This window comes from Acinonyx jubatus, chromosome B4, assembly GCF_027475565.1.
Source record: "Acinonyx jubatus isolate Ajub_Pintada_27869175 chromosome B4, VMU_Ajub_asm_v1.0, whole genome shotgun sequence".
Taxonomy (NCBI): Eukaryota; Metazoa; Chordata; class Mammalia; order Carnivora; family Felidae; genus Acinonyx; species Acinonyx jubatus.
The window spans coordinates 42084538-42097396 of record NC_069387.1 but is presented as its reverse complement, the minus strand read 5'-3'; the positions used below and the strand labels follow the sequence as shown (position 1 = coordinate 42097396).

General features: G+C 44.8%; 1 pseudogene; it reads left to right on the top strand.

Moving 5' to 3' along the window:
- Positions 1–5370: 5370 nt before the first annotated feature.
- Positions 5371–6071, top strand: LOC106965427 (mitochondrial assembly of ribosomal large subunit protein 1-like; annotated as a pseudogene).
- Positions 6072–12859: the final 6788 nt, after the last annotated feature.

Genomic DNA, 12859 nt, shown 5'->3' with positions numbered 1-12859 from the left:
TTTGTGAACAACTTCTCTTCTGGGTAACAGCTAGTGAATCTCTTTGGTTTCTACAAAGCCAAGGAAAATAAAATATTAATGCTACGTCTAAATTGTCTATCTTATCTAAAGCAGAACCCTGAATGTCTGGGCACAGAGCAAGGAAAACAAAAAATAGACCTCCTTCCCTCCAAGGGTATATATATACATTTGTAGTTGATAAGGATTGATGGGGTCATTTTTATTGCCTTGGATAACAATGTTTTGTAAGCCTTGCATTCTTAGATAACAAATTCTTAAAAGTGTTCTTGCTTAAGAGGGTCAGAAGACAATAGAAAAGATGTTGCTTTTGACCTTTACCCTTAGGATTAACCTCTTTAACCTCTGCTGAGATTCAGGAGCTCTAAGTTTATTCTTGCCTTTTCAATAATAGTGGCAGAATTTTCAAATTTTAAGGGAGAGGAAAAAAGAACAAAAAATCAAAACAACCTTGAAAACAAATGTACTCATTCTGTGAATACTTGTGACTTACTATATATGAGTGTGAAATATACATGTCCATTGATTTAACACTGAATGAATGAATGATTAAACAGATATTATGATGTCTTAATTTTGTTCCAGGCCCTGCCCTAGATGAGTGTTCTTCAAGCTTTGTTTTGACTCATTAATGAATAGTGAAATGAAAAAAAAAAAAAGTAAAAAACAAAAACGTAGACAATATCGGAGTGCATTATACACTGGCTAAAAATTCTGTTAATGCTGTTAATATTTATCTGGATCTGTTACTGGGTATATTTCTTTTCTCTTGTTTGGGGTGGGGGGGGCTTTAAATTTATTTTATTTTTAAAATTTTATATGGGGTATATTTCTCCTTTCTTTATGCCACCACACTAATGACATTCTTGAACAGCTCCTTTCTTTCATGAAGTTTATACTCTGGTGAGGTGACTGAAAAGGAAACTAACAGTGATGATGCGATAGGGTGAGTACAGCATCCTGAGGCAGCAGTGTGAAAAGCACTTCACCTAGAAATGAGGCTTCCGGGCTGCTTCCTGGAAGAAGTGACATTTCAGTCAAGACTAGAGGAGCAGCTAAGAACATGTATTCTGAAGACGGACTGCTTGGATCCTACCGGGGCTCCAACATTATTTCTCGTCTGACTTTGTGCAAATTACATAACCTCTATGTCCTAGTTTTTTATTTTATTTTTATTTTTATTTTATTTTATTTTATTTTTATGTCCTAGTTTTTTAATCTGAAAAACGTTCCTGTAGGAACGCTGCAAGGATTAACTGACATAATAAAAGTAAGGCACTCAGCCTGACCCAGTCTTAACAAATGTCTGCCTTTAGTATCACAGGATTGGGGATGGGCAGGAGTGAGAAGTGCCCACGTGTCCCCTGGTGTGAGGCCTGCTGGCACATAGGACTTATGATGAGGTTAAGAATAGAGCAGGGGGTGCCTGGGTGACTCAGTTAAGTGTCTGACTCTTGGTTTCAGCTCTGGTCATGATCTCGCAGTTCATGAGTTTGAGCCCTGCATCAGTCTCAGCTAAGAGCCAGGAGCCTGCTTCTCTCCCTACCCCTTCCCCACTCACGCTCTGTCTCTGTCTCTCTCTCAAAAATAAATAAATATTATTATATATAATTCTTTTTGAATCTCTGTTTTTGTTTGTTGTTTTATTTTAAAAAAAAATTTAGGTTTATTTACTTTGAGACAGAGAGAGCACAAGTGGGGGAGAAACAGAGAGAGAGAGAGAGAGAGAGAGAGAGAATCCCAAGCAAGCTCCACACTATCAGTGCAGAGCCCGATGAGGGGCTCGAGCTCACAAACTGTGAGCTCATGACCTGATCCGAAATCAAGTCAATGTTTAACCAACTGAGCCACCCAGGCGCCCTAGTGCATATATGTTTTTTAAAGCCTTCCTCCCCGGACAGTGTTTTAGATGCACCTTCTTCTGGACTAATAGACCTCCATGGTAGGGCACGGGCTGGATTTCCCCATCACCTTTCTGCAAAATATACCCTCAATGAGAAAAGAAATGGAGGGACGCCTGAGTGGGTCAGTTGGTTAGGCAACCAACTCTTGGTTTCGGCGGTCAGGGTTCGTGCAGAGCCTGCTTGGGATTCTCTCTCTCCCCTCTCTGCCCCTAACCCACTTGTGCTGTATCTCTCTCAAAAGAAATAAACTGAAAAAAAAAAAATTAGAAAAAAGAAATGGATTGCAGAGGACTAGATAATACAAGGAGGTTAGCCAGGAGACTGTCTCAGTGATTCAGACTGCAAATAATGCTGGCAATGAGGATTGAAGAGAGAAACATGAACACATAGAATTAAGTAGAATTGGTGATTGAATATGTAGGCTGAAGAAAGTGAGGGATCATATAAAAAAAATTGTTTTAATGTTTGTTTATTCTTGAGGGAGAGACAGAGTGTGAGTGGTGGGGGAGACACAGAGAGAGGGGGAGACGCAGAATCTGAAGCAGGCTCCGGGCTCTGAGCTGTCAGCACAGAGCCCGAGGCGGGGCTCGAACTCACGAACCGCGAGATCATGACCCGAGCCGAAGTCAGATGCTTAACTGACTGAGCCACCCAGGTGCCCCTCTATCTCTCCTTTCTGCCCCTTCTTCACTTGTGCTCTGTCTCTCTCTCTCAAAATAAATTAAAAAAATTAAAAAAATTGATAGCAGTGCTTCACATATATGCTCAGCTTTTGTGTGAGGGGTATAAAATATGCATATAATATAATAATTGTTAATTTCTTCTTTTAATTTGTAAAAATTAAAAAAAAATTTTTTTAGAGAGCAAGAGAGTGCACAATTGAGGGAAGAGGGGCTGAGGGAGAGAGAGAAAGAATCTCAAGCAGGCTTCGTGCCCAGCAGTGGAACCGGACCCAGGGCTTGATCCCAACACCCTGGGATCATGACCTGAGTCAAAAATCAAGAGTCGAACACTTAACTGGGGTGCCTGGTGGCTCCGTCAGTTACGTGTCTGATTCTTGATTTTGGCTCAGGTCATGATCTCAAGGTTCCTGAGTTCAAGCCTCGAGTTAGGCTCTGAGATCACAGCAGAGCCTACTTGGGATTCTCCGTCTACCTCTCTCTCTGGCCCTCCCCTGCTCATGTTTTCTCTCTCTCTCTCTCAAAATAAATAAACATAAAAAAAAAAAAAAAAAAGTCGAACACCTTACTGACTGAGCCACCCACCCAGGCTCCCCTCATCTCAATTTACTGATGTTAGAATTCGATAATATTTGCAGCCCCTGAGTCCTAATGCTTCTTCTTGCAGCCAATAAATAAAATGCAACAATGGCAAATTGAAGTCAGAAAAGCTTTCAAATTATATAGCTAGCTTACAAAATGAGGATAATGACATGGGAACGACAAAGCTGGAGGGAAAAGACAAGGGGATCATGGACACTGTAATGTGGGGAGTTGAAAAGCATAGGTGTCCAAACTTCTTGCCCTGTTGTCCTTCCTGTAAAAAGGATGGGAGCTTGGTACCAGGGCTGAGGCCCTCTGCCAGCATTTCTGAGGAGCGGGAGGCTGGTGAAAGCAAAGCACATAAGAACTATTAGGGTGAACAGCATCCTCTGAAAGTCCCTTGTCCCTCCCAAATTAGACACCCTCTTTAACAAGTGAACAGAGGACTGCCTGGAAGTTCTTCAGGGGGAGAAAAAGGAAAGACCCGGAGACTTTGTGTCTGGGTTTCTTTTCTCAAAAGAAAAAAAAAAAGCCAAAGGGGTGCCTGGGTGGCTCAGTCAGTTAAGCGTCTGACTTCGACTCAGGTCATGATCTCATAGTTCGTGGGTTCGAGCCCCGTGTCAGGCTCTGTGCTGACAGTTCAGTCTGCAGCCTGCTTCGGATTCTGTGTCTCCTTCTCTCTCTGCCCCTCTCCCGTTCACACTCTGTCTCTGTCTCTCTCTCAAAAATAAATAAACATTAAAACAAAATTTTTTACATAAATAAATAATAAAAAAGAGAAGCCAAGGCAGAAGGTTAATGAAACAGGGGCAAAGACACAAGGCATTCCTCTGATCTCTGGACTGGGTTTCCAAAGCTGAAATAGAAAGTTCCACTCGGGCTGTGCCTCTCACCAGGATTATCTACTGCGTGTTCTGCCGAGCCTTACCAAAAAAAGAAAAGCCTTTCCTGAAATCTCACCTTTTAGCAAACCTGGGAATGCTGACAATATTTGCTACTCTCCTCTGGTCGGCCTGATTGACTAGTTAACCAGTTACCTCCCTGGTTCCAGATTCTTCACTCAAACCTCCAATGTTGGAAATCCACCGGCCAATCCTGAGCTCTTCCCATCAGAACCCCGTCCCGCACGCCGCTCTTCAGCGGGCTCTCACATTCTCAAAGTCATTCAGCGTTTTCCACTAAGCTGTCCAATAACTGCTCGCAGACGCAGGATTCGACCCCTGGGAGCATTGATTCTCCGCTGTGCAATTTCAAGAACTGAGGTGGAAAGGAAGGCAAGTGCAGGCGGTGCGGGGAGAGAAGGGGCAAAGCGAGGGGCAGTTCCGCGCACAGGCGCGGGGGCCGCAGCGACCACTGGTCCCCAGGCCGTTGCTGGTCCCAGGTGCCAGGCAGCTCGTCCCCCACCCCGCTCATCGGGCCTCCAGGCCCGAATCCGGGGCAGATGGCCTGGGACGCGGGGGAAACACTTCTCGACCCAAGGCGCCGTCGAGAACTGAGTGGGCGCAAAGGGGGACAACACCTGCGGGGCTGGGAGGCCGGGGTGGGGCCGGCGGGTGAGCCAGGCAGCGGAGGGAGTTCACTAATTGTGTTTGGGAGCATTTCGACAACAGCCGCCTTCCCCTCTCCTTTACCAGGTTTGGCCTCTCTTTGGAATACTTTTCACGACCCACCCTGTATTTTGGATCTCTGGTTTGTCGTCCCTACCCGCCAGAATATTTGCTCCCTGAGGGCAACACGTTTATTTTGCCTGCGGCTCTGTTGCCCAGACCGAAACCAACCTGGCACAGTTGAATGGAAAACATTTTCAAACCGGAGAACCCACCCGGGGGGAAAAAACGTGGGCTCCACAGATTAAAAAAAAAAAAAAAAAAAAAAAGTAGAGCCAGGATTCTGACACCATCCGTTCACACCCCCGGGGCAGATTAGACTCATCCGATTTTAAAGACTTTCCTCCTCCTCCGGCCTCCAGCAGATTAAGCCATTGCGCTAACATTCCCCTTTGCAGAAATGAGTCCAGGGACTAGGGGGTTCTGGGCTGTTAAGAGATTAATTTATGCAGGCGGTCCGTGTGGGGAGGCGGCTGGGACGCTGCTGTGGCGCAGGGTGGCAGCAGGTGCCTGGCGGGGCTTGGGATGCTGGCCCCTGGCGCCTGAAGGAGGGACCAGCGCTCGGCCCGGCCTGCCTGACTCCTGGACTTCGGCGTGACGTCCACTGCGGCGCGTGGCCGAGGGGCAGCGGGCGTCCGGCGCCTGGAGTCAGGCCCGGCAGATCGTTCTGGCCCCAAGTTAGACATCGATATGCTGGTTTCACTTTTGAGGCTAGAAAATGCAAGAGACGTTTGTGTGATTAAGGTTCCTCCAGAAGTGAAACATACAGATTCCTCTGTGACTGATAGTGGAACTTGCTTGCACGAGACGCTCACATGCCATCGCCGACCACGTGGTGAAAATGTAAAATACCCGAGACGTAAAAGTGGACCTCCTGTTAAGATAGAAAGGAAGGACGATGATGACTGGCTCTGTGTGGACTTTGGCAGCATGGTGATTCACTGGAGGCCTCCAGAAAGCAGAAACCTGTGAATTAGAGAAATCAGGGACCCTACCTTCTTATGATGACCGCTTAGCTCAGATAGCCCTTGAGACGTTACCTGAAGACTTCATTCTTGGGATGAAAGATGACACTTCATCCCTGACTCCAGTGGAGTTCAAATGTGAATAAAATTATATGGACTGCTTTAGGAAAAACAAAAACACGTCGTGAACTTAGGCGTATTAAAACGTGTCAAGAGTTTATTTGAGCAAAATCAATTCGAATAGGCCAGCATCCAATCTAGCAGATAGAAAGAAGCTCCAAGGGGCTGTGCAACATGAAAGATTTTTAAGGCAGAAAGGAGCGGGAACTAAGCCATTATACGTGGGCAAAAAGCAGGCTGGTTATGGCAAGGTTATGTCACTTTAGGGGATGGCAGGGGTCGATCAGATTATCTAACTAGTGCTGATCAGGTGATCCCTGAATGACTGGCTTAAGATTCCATTTCTGGGAGAGCCAAACTGTAATTAATTCTTGGTTTGGTGATGTGGGGCTTAGCAAAGGGATTCCACTTGGGGACTGTTACCTTGTTTTTAAGAATGCAATGTCGACGTAGTTTAACAATGCAGCTCCCCCTTATAGACTTTCCCTTCGCTTTCCTGTCTTGCCCCCGGAGGGTCCCACCCTCCTGCCTCTTCTGGTTTGAGGAACTTTGCTTAATTACATTTCTCCTTCGAAGCACCTGGATGGCTCAGTTGGTTAAGCCTCCCACTTCTGCTGATAGCACCAAGCCTGCTTCGGATCCTCTGTCCCCCTCACTCTCTGCCTCTCCCCAGCTTGCACGTTCTCTCTCTCAAAAATAAATAAACAATTAAAAAATTATATTGCCTCTTCAAAGGCTGGAAATTAATACAAAGAATCTGAAATTTCCTCTTATCAAGAAAGGGGAAAACAAAAGGGGGTTACTTGGCCTGTCTTCCTGTTAATTTTCTCCCCTGGTCTTGGGTGAATACTCTAGTTCAGGGTAAACTTCTGTGGTCAGTCCGTGGAGCTCTAGCCACAGCTTGAAGTTTCCTCCTAGATCTCTGCGTCTGGAAACAAAGGTGACATTTAAGGCTTCCAAATGGCTTTAAGAGGATCTGAAAAGAAATTCAGATCAATTAGAGCCAGACTTCCAATAAAATGGTAGGTGGAACTGACTTGGAAAGTCAATGCTTACCTCCTTTGAGCCTATCAAATAAGCCTATCTGGCAGCCATTTAAAAATAAATGAACCGTTGACGGAGAGAATCAGGTGGGTGGTACCGAAATTGAATTAGAACAGATACGCTTCCAATTTCAATTCTCTCACAAAAACTACAGCTTCTACAATTTTACTGGAAAATCTAAAGAGCCTGTCTTTTCTAGTGGTATCTTCAGGATTGCCTAAAAACCTCCCTGCTGTGCAAGCTAGACCTGAGTGTTGGACGACGGAAGGAAAAATAATGGCAGTCTTCCCCAACACATAGAAAAAGTTTGAGCTCCTTGGACTGTTTCCTTAAAGGTTTTCCTGTCAACCACTCGGTCCACCTCCTGGGTCCGTCCTCCTTTGTCTTCTACTGAGGGTAGCAGAGAACAACATGAAGAAACAAGTACAAAGCACTAAGGTACTAGAAGAGGAAATCATGTGCAGCTTGGATGTAAGTTCTCGAGTTCTGATGCACAAAATAGTGATTATAGTATTATAATCTTCAAAATACAAAGTATACTTTGTATTATAAACTTCAACAGTTGCTAAGAGACTAGATTTTTTTTTTTTAATGCTTATTTATTTTTGAGAGAGAGAGTGGGCGGGGAGGAGCCGAGAGAGAGAGAGAGAGAGAGAGAGAGAGAGAGAAGGAAACACACTCCAGGCTCCCAGCTGCCAGCACAGAGCCCAACACGGGGCTCGAACTCACGAACTGCGAGATCATGACCTGAGCCAGTTAGATGCTTAAGCGACTGAGTCACCCAGGCACCCCGTTTGTCTCCTCATTTCAAAATAGCAAGCTTACAATGATACGTCTTTATTTTTATTTTTGTTTTTTGGTGTTAGACATTAGTATCGAATTCTGACACACAGATTTAGTCCTTTCTTCTCCTGTACCTCACACTCACATATTTCCAATCTCCTCATTCTTCTGATTCGGTTATTTTCTGTTTTAGTTAGATCAACATTGCTGTTAAAAGGTACAACATGCATTTGAAGTGTTATTTGAGAATATTCGATTCTGCAATAGAGGGAGAGAAGAAATAGGATGGAGATACTCTTAAATGTTAAGCCCGGCTGTAAGTTAGTACTTAGGAGATAACTCATAGTTAAGTGTGGATACTCACTAAATAAGTAGCACATGAGGTATTCGTAGAGTTCATTGGGTGTTTAAATATACAGTAAGTTATTTTTGTAATATATTTTTGATTTTTAATGTTTTTTTTTTTTAATTTTTTAACGTTTATTTATTTTTGGGACAGAGAGAGACAGAGCATGAACTGGGGAGGGGCAGTGAGAGAGGGAGACAGAATCGGAAGCAGGCTCCAGGCTCCAAGCCATCAGCCCAGAGCCTGACGCGGGGCTCGAACTCACGGACCGTGAGATCGTGACCTGAGCTGAAGTCGGCCGCTTAAGCGACTGAGCCACCCAGGCGCCCCTGTTTATTTTTGAGAGACAGGGGATTTATTTACTCTACGAGCAGGGGAGAGGCAGAGAGAGAGAGGGTGACACAGAATCCAAAGCAGGCTCCAGGCTCTAAGCTGTCGGCACAGAGCCCAACGCGGGGCTCCAAGTCACCAACAGCGAGATCATGACCCCAGCGGAAGTCGGTCGCCCAACCCACCGAGCCACCCAGGCGCCCCCAAATATACAGTAAGTTAAAATATAAATATATACAGTAAGTCAAATAGCAACCAATAAGATTTAAAAAAAGTTATTACTTGCAGAAAGAAAGGTAGGGAAAGAACAAGCTATGATCATATCACCTGCGGACTGGCAACTGCCTGATCCCTAAATCAGCCACCGGTTAGTGGCACCCACTTTTATCCCGTTGCGGTCTGCCTTTAAAATGCAAATAAAATTCATGGTTGCTCACCAGGCTACTCGGCAAGCTATAGCTATGGCCAGGCCTATTTCACTGGTGGAATCAGTGTACGTTATTGGTACCTAGCACCTGCTCCTTCGGCACTTTCCTCAAACCTCAACTCTGGTTCTCATGACCACCCCGTCAAAGCGGAAGGAGGAGCTGTAGAGAGACAAACATATAAACACGGTGTGGGGAACGAAGCAGCTTTCCTTGACCCCGTGAAGGTCCCTGGCTGGGTCTCAAAATTAAACTGACCAAGGCAGATTAGCAGGAGAAAAGCACACACATTTACTCATCGCAAGTTTTCCTTACAGGAGCCTCCAGGAGGAAATGAAGACCTGAACGAAGAGTTAAACCTGAGCGTTTTTATGCTAGGTTTGAGGAAGAGGAGACGGTCGTGGAAGGATATCGTAGGTTAAGGAGTGGGGGGGGAGGGGGGGGCGGGAATTTAGCAGGCGATGAAGACGTTCCCTTCCAGGTATGGGAAGAGCACCTCTCAGCTTGAAATAGTCAATATGCCAAGACGTCATATTTTATGTGTTCATTTTTTAAGTTTACTTATTTTATTTTTTTTAAAGTTTATTCATTTTTGAGAGACAGAGCATGAGCGGGGAAGGGGCAGAGAGAGAGGGAGACACAGAATCTGAAGGAGGCTCCAGGATCCGAGCTGTAAGCACGGGGGGGGGGGGGGGGGGGGGGGGGGCGCAGAAAGAGTTGGGGAGAGACAATTCCAAGCAGGCTCTGCACTGCCAGCACAGAGCCCAACGTGGGGCTCTAACTCCCAAACTCACATAGGTGGCTTAACCAGCTGAGCCACCCAGGGGCCCCAAGATGTCATATTTTAGGGAAGCGTGTATGAACCCTATCAACTGCATATCCCATAACTTCGGAATTAAGATCCATTCATCTAGATTGTATCCTATTTCTAGAAAACAAAATTCAGGGGAGTAAATTTTAAAGATCTTATTGGCTTTGTTCAACGATTCATGCATTGGGCAGCATCCAGTATAGCAAATAGAAAGAAATTCTAAAGAGCTACACAAGAAAAGAGAGTTTATAGGCAGAAAGGAGCAGGATTCAGGAAGTTGTTCTAGGCAAGAAAGCAGATTGGTTATTGCAAGGGTACTTTCCTTTAGGGCATGGCAGGGGTCTATTAGTTGCACAGATTACCTAACTAGTATTGATGTGGAGATTCTGATTAACTGGTTTCAAATTGCATGCTGGGAGAGCCAACATTGTAATTCAATTCAATTTCAATTTGGTGACATGGGGCTTAGCATGAGCGACTCCATTTTGGGCCTATCGTCTTGTTTTTAACGTTCTGTCTGCCCCCTTCCTTTTGCTTTGCTTTTTGCTGTGCTCGTTAAATTGACTTTAAAAAACTGGCAAGATAGGAGTGTTTTGATTTTTAATTAAAAAAAAATTTTGGGGTGCCTGGGTGGCGCAGTCGGTTAAGCGTCCGACTTCAGCCGGGTCACGATCTCGCGGTCCGGGAGTTCGAGCCCCGCTTCAGGCTCTGGGCTGATGGCTCAGAGCCTGGAGCCTGTTTCCAATTCTGTGTCTCTCTCTCTCTCTCTCTGCCCCTCCCCCGTTCATGCTCTGTCTCTCTCTGTCCCAAAAATAAAAAAAAAAAAATTTTAATGAGCTTTTTAGTATGGTCTGTGAGCCTGTTTCATGACCTTAGGAATACTTACGTGGTAGTGTTCTCATATCAAGTTAATTTGCCACAAGACTAAGGAAACTATGCCAGTGGTGACATTTTTTGAGAAACTGAATGTTTGAGGATGTTCCACACTGGCTCAGTCGTTTGACTAATGCAGAATTCTAGGTTGGAAAGCATTTTCCTTCAGAATTTGGAAGGGATTTCTCCACTATCCTCTAGCCTTCGGTGTTGTTGTTGAAGAATCTGAAAGCCATTATACTTCCTGATCTTAAATTTTCATTTTCTTATATCTCTTCTCCTATTTTACGTCTGTTTGTGGTTCTGCTTTAATTATTGAAGGAATATCTTTGATTTCTTCTTCAAACCATGTTTTTTTTTAGTTTCTAACATCAAATTTCTCATTTCCAGGTATTCTATTTTCGCTGTTTTCCTTCTTTAAAAAGGGCATCCTGTTTATATGTTATATAGCATTATATGTTATATGATTTTTAAAAAAAAAAAAACATTTTATTTTTAAGTAATCTCTACAGCCACTGTGGGGCTTGACCTCACGACCCTGTGATCAAGAGCTACATACTCTTCTAAGCCAGCCAGGTGCCCCTGTTATATGATTTCTTATCTCTGGAGAAATTAGGGATAGTTTCCTTGATGTATGCTTTTACAGTCTTTTTTTATTCTCCAAGTTGCTTTAGTCTGTTTGGCTTTTTACCTCATCTTTCATACTATAAAGAAAAAAAAACATGTTAAATATAAATGTGTCATAATTTTGAAAGATTTTTTTTTTTAATGTTTATTTATTTTTGAGAGAGAGGCAGAGAGTGAGCAAGGGAAGGGCAGAGAGAGGGAGACACAGAATCCAAAGCAGGCTCCAGGCTCTGAGCTGTCAGCACAGAGCCTGACATGGGACTCGAACTCATGAGCCATGAGATCATGACCTGAGCTGAACTCGGTCGTTTAACCAACTGAGCCACCCAGGTGCCCCCTGAAAGATTTTTTTAATCTCGGGGCACCTGGGTGGCTCAGTTGGTTAAGCATCTGACTCTTGGTTTTGGCTCAGGTCATGATCTCAGGGTTTATGAGTTCAAGCCCCATAATGGGCTCTGCACTAACAGTGAGAGTCTGCTTGGGATTCTCTCTCTTCCTCTCTCTCTGTCTCTCCCCTTCTCAGGCTCGTGCCTTCTCTCTCTCTCTCTCTCATAAATAAATAAGACTTTTTTTTTTTTAATCTGATTGTTTAAAGCATATTTTGGGAGGGTGTTTCCCCAACTATCCCGTCTCTCCGTATTTTTACTTTCCTTTGCTTTTGTCTCAGCTTCTGTCATGTTGAAGCAAACTGAACCTCCACCATTCATATCCTGCACCTTCTTGCAGCCAAGGCTCTCTCCCCTTTGTCCTAAACCTGGATTTCTTGGGAGTCTGTACCGGCCTTTTTCACTGCCTTCTTAATCTTGTACCTCCTGTAATCTGATTTTTGCCCTCACCTCTCCCAACGGAATTTTGAGAGACTGCCATGGGACCAGTATCCAGGGCAAGGGAGGAAACAGACGAGAACAACAGGCGTGGAGAGTCAAGAATGCCATTAAGCAGAGCTTCTTAAACGTTAGCACACCTCAGAATCACTACATCGATGATGGCTGGGCCGTGGTCTTTGATTCGGTAGATGTGGGTTGGAGCTCGGTGCTTTCTAATCATATCTAACAAGTTACCAGGTGCTGTTGATGCTGGCTATCTGGAGGCTGCACTTTTCCAGAAACGCTTGAATCAAGTATTGTGACCAAACATGTACTTAGGGCTGTTCCTCATCACCTATACAAATATTTCTTGATCAGAACCTTGACTTGCTTTTTTACTAAAAACAAGCAAGATTGCTTTTGAGTATTTTCTCATGATTTCCAGCTAAAAGGGGAGTGGGGGAAGCTGCACATTGAGGGGGGGGAGAGGGTGGGACAGCTGGGGACTCGTTCTCCCAGCTCCAGCAGAAAATCAGCAGTTAATATTGGTGCTCTTGGCCAGAGTTCAGCACAAATGGGGGGAGGCAGGAAGGGGATTTATAAATTTAGTTAATTTCAGCTGCTCACAAATGTTAAATGTGATTCAACTAATAGCCTATAAAACAAAGTAAAATTACAGGGACCCCTGGGTGGCTCAGTACATTGAGTGTCTGACTTTGGCTCAGGTCACGATCTGACTGTTCGTGAGTTCGAGCCCCAGTTCAGGGTTGCCTTTGTCAGTGCAGAGTTCTCTTGGATCTGCTACCTGCCCCCCCCCCCCCCCGCCCCTCCCCTGCTGGCGTGCTCAGGTTCTCTCTCTACGTCTCTCAAAAATAAACAAACAGGGGCGCCTGGGTGGCTCAGTCGGTTAGGCGTCCGACTTCAGCTCAGGTCACGAT